The sequence below is a fragment of the Solanum pennellii genome, chromosome 6 (genome assembly GCF_001406875.1).
Source record: "Solanum pennellii chromosome 6, SPENNV200".
Taxonomy (NCBI): domain Eukaryota; kingdom Viridiplantae; phylum Streptophyta; class Magnoliopsida; order Solanales; family Solanaceae; genus Solanum; species Solanum pennellii.
In genome coordinates, this window is record NC_028642.1 from 7,247,936 (window position 1) to 7,252,530 (window position 4,595).

General features: G+C 35.3%; 1 pseudogene; it reads left to right on the forward strand.

Moving 5' to 3' along the window:
• Positions 1-2,252, forward strand: part of LOC107022086 — a 58,114-nt pseudogene extending 55,862 nt beyond the window's left edge.
• The last annotated feature ends 2,343 nt before the right edge of the window (positions 2,253-4,595 follow it).

Below are 4,595 nucleotides of genomic sequence, written 5' to 3' on the forward strand. Positions count from 1 at the left end.
ATATATATATATATATATATATTAAGATCCTTATTTGCGCATATTCGTCACATTTCATCCGTGTCGGGTTCTTCAAATATACACTACATTTGACAAAACTAAACCGTATCCTTTGACATTTTTGTTAAGAAATTTTTGTAGAATCCAAACAACCTAAAAAATTATACACTAAAGAACACCTTTCTCACGCATTCAAAATAACAAAACAAAAATTATTATCAATTGCTCATATAATACATACATAGACACTGAATCCATCCAAGATCAATAAACTCTATCGTTCATCGATTTTCTGTTGTCTCTATTCATAAATATCTATCTCAGTAATATAAAGCAGAATCCATCCAAGATATCTGAAGCAGCTCCATTGTTGACCATTTTTCTGTTTTCTCATAACATAAATATCAATTGCGAAATAAGCTCTGCCATCTTTTTCCCTCAGTTGAGTAGATAAACCTAGCCAAAGGTTTATTTAGCAACTAATACCACACCCAATGTATGTTGCAGCTCACACTAAAGTGATTCACTTTCTCCATTTAAGAATTGAGACAAAAATGGAAAATAAATTTCAGTTTCTCATCCTAATTTCTTTAGTAAAGAAAAAAACACTAAAAAGAGTTAACAAATCACAGTTATAAGGATTTTTCCACCTTCTGGTATGATAATTCTACTAATACTGTTCATATTTTTTTTCATTTCTATTTGTTGTTGTACCTACAATTGTTTCACAGACCTTTTATAACTTGCCTGCAAACCACATCGTGTTATCATGTGAGAGGCTTGTGCTTTAATTGACTCCTTGTAGACCATTTGTGTAGGCCACACTACCTTCGTTGATGGGCAGTCTTTCAGCCATCTCAGTCAACTTTGTAGTCAGCAATCAAGTTGTCTTTGCTTGATGATTAATCAACTTGGCCTCATCTCTTTTCCTATCAATATCACAATAGTTCTTTAGTTGTCACTTCTATGTATTACTCACCTTGACAACAAAAGAGAAACTTATGTTATCTTCAGAAAGCGGATAACCGTCAAACAACAATGAATCTAAAAAAGCGCATTAAATTCATTGGCAAACAATATCATCAAAAAACGATAAGAACTATCATATGTGCAATAAATTCCAAGAATTTCATAGGAGTTGGTCAAACTTGGTGATTGCAGTTGGATTATTGCTTGTAGAATTTGTTTGCAGCTGGCGCAACAAAAACAATGCCTCCCTGATGCAAAAAGAACTTCAACTGCTAACTTTACTAAAAAGATAATATAAATTTGAAATTTAAAAATAACAAAGAAACAACAATAGAAAGACCAAGAAGTGAGATTTACAATTGACAGGACCAAGTGGATTGGATAGGTCAGAAGATGTAAATAAGTATTCATGGATAAAATAGGAATTACAGATAGAAGATCCATGACAACTGCCACCACATTGACAGTCAACAAATTATACGTATATTATACGTATTCAACAAAATCTACAAATCAATCGAGCTTGAAAAGGCATTATGAACTTTTACACAATCTTTACAATGCCTCAAGTATTCTGCTCATGTTAGCTTCTTTAACTTTAAGGATCTGTTGTAATTATTTGTACTTCGTGGAATGTGTTATTTTGGAATTGCGGGTTATAGATGCTAGGGTGGGCATAAACACCGGAAAACCGAAACACCGGTATTTCAGTTTTCGGGTCGGTATTCGGTTTACTTTTTTGTATTTTTCGGTATTTCGGTTCGGTTTTTGGTATGTATTATTTTGGTTTTCGATATTTCGGTTTAACTCGAAATATTATACTATAATTTATATTAAATTAATTAATAATTATTAATATTAAATAATTTTAAAAAAAAAGAAAGTAAGAAATAGAAACCCTATAATTATACTACTGATTTTCTTTTTCTCCTTTCCTCTTCCTCTCCTCTTCTTCCTCTTCTCATCTTCCTCTAATCCTCTTCTCCTCCAGCAGCGCCGGCCGCCGCCAGAAGAAGCAGCAGCGTCGGCCGTCCAGGCGTCCACCAGAAGAAGGCAAGAAGCAGCAGCACTGCAGCAGCGCCGGCGCCCGGTCGTCCGCTAGAAGAAGGAGCAGCAGCAGCAGCCGCGCCGCGCCGTCAAGAAGCCAGAAGCAGCGGCGCCGCGCCGTCCGCCAGCAGGCACGCAGGAGTCAGGACAACAGCCAGCAGGTTTGTCCGTTTGTTTTTTTAATTATTTTTTTTCGACTTTTTTTCTGATTTTGTTTTTATTACTAGTTATTGTGAATTTATTGTGATTTTATATATATATATATATATAGATGGCTGAACAAAAGATTGAAAAAATTGTAAAGTTTAAAATTTTAAAAAGCCCACTAAGCAGGCCCAAAAAAACCCAAAATAAAAAACCGAACCGAATTAACAAAAACCGAATCGAACCGAAATATTTTGGTTCGGTATTCGGTATGCAATTTTCAAAAACCAAAAACCGAAAACCAAAAAAACCGAAAAAAACTGAAACCAAACCGAAATACCGAATGCCTACCCCTAATAGATGCTTAGTAAGAGATGCTGGTAAACTGATTCATGCACAAGTTTGTTGCTGGTGTCCTTCATATTTAAGTTAGTGCTTATGATGTTGGTCTATCGAAAACAACCTCTTTATTTCCAAATGTAGAGAGTAAGGTTTGGGTGTACACACTACTCTCTCAAGACCACACTTGTGGGTTTACATCGGGTATGTTATTGCATATATTGTTGGTTTTGTTAGTCTTAAGTTAAATTTGAACTGCTGCACAGTTCTTGATAAAGGCATGTTTCACAGGGTGCTCAAGTACTCATTTTGCTACTTGTCATGCCATGGGTGGGATTTAGATGTCTACTGCAATTAAAATTATATTGATCAAGAATGAAAGATTTAGAGAAAATGGAGAAGTTTGAAATTAAAGACAAAAGCACATAAAGTAGAAAATATTTCATCTATTAGCTTCATATTTCAATGGCAGTCTACAACTACTAAGATTCAATAAAATAAAAAATGACTACCTTGTAATCAATCACACCAGCTAGAAAGTGCTACCATAAGATACTACAGAAAGCACTATCATAGAATGTTCTAGGTATCATGTTGAATCCATCCCATTTTTGGTCAACTTTTGCTATTCAATTGCTACAAGCAATTGTTAAAAAGGAATAGTAATTGAAGTTGAAAATAAAAGATTTGGTGGTTGGCAAATTGGTAAGATTTGTAACTATTTTTTACTTTGCTATATTTACCTATGTCAGTAGTGCATGTGCATGGTTTTATCCTTCTATAAATAGAGCATTCTTGCTCATTTGTAGAGCACATCAAGTTAGAGAGAAAAAAACAGTTTGAGAGAAAAGTGAGGTATTCCATAGACTATACAAGAAAAATAGTATTTGAAGAAATATAGAGGGTGAGCGATATTTTAGTAAGGTGGAAACCAAAAGAGTGTTGTTCCTTTTGAGTGGGTAGTAGTCACTTTGCGTATTGTATTCGTGACTACACTGTGTAAAATTCTTTACTATAGTGATATCAGTTGCTCCTCTTGGCCCGTGGTTTTTCCCTTAGTTAGAAGAGTTTCCACGTAAAATTCTTGGTGTCATTATTTTCCCATTTTATTTCCATTACTTTTACCATATATATTTTTGTGTTTATCCTTGTTTTCCCAACAAACTGGTATCAGAGCCAAGGTTTTATCTGAGTATGCTCTGTGATTACAGCACAGTCTGAACTTTCACATCAAAAAAGATTTACTTTGATTTGCGATAACAATATTTTTTGGGGGAAAATGATGGAAGCCAACACAAGTAGAATGGTTACTTTAAATGGTGTTAATTATGTCAGTTGAAAGGGGAAAATGGAAGAGTGGAATCTGTTGCACATACAAGTTTGTGGACTCATTAGGCAATGGGTCGACGATAATGTGTTGAACCATATTTCTGGGGAAACACATACTCGAACCCTATGGGAGAATCTTGACAGTTTGTATGCTCGGAAGACTGCAACAACAAAATGTTCTTAATAAAGCAAATATTGAGTTTAAAGTATCATGATGGTTCTCCGGTAAAGACCATCTGAATAATTTTTAGGGGATCATGAATCAGTTATCTTCTATAGGCATCAAATTTGATGATGTAATTTAAGGCTTGCTTCTACTTGGTTCCCTAGCAGACTCTTGGGAAACATTTAGAACTTCATTGTCAAATTCTGCTCCGGATGGTGTGATCTCTATGGATTCCGCTAAGAGTAGTGTCTCGAACGAAGATATGAGAAGAAAAACTCAAGGTTCTTCTTCGTCAAATGTCCTGATAACTGGCCTCGGGGGGAGAAACAAAACTCGTGGTTCTTAGTATAGAGAACAAAATAGGAGCAAATATAGAGGCAGACTTAAGGATATTCAGTACTATCATTGTGGCATGAAAGAGCACACAAAGAAGTTCTACAGGAAGTTGAAGAGGGAAAACAAAAACAAAGAGGAAACTGAAGAAGATGGCCATGAAAATTGCCTAGCCGTTGTTACCATCGAAGATCTTGTTACTATCCTTGATGCAGATATGATAAACATTGCTTGTGATGAGTCAAGCTGGGTTGTGGACACTGGTGCC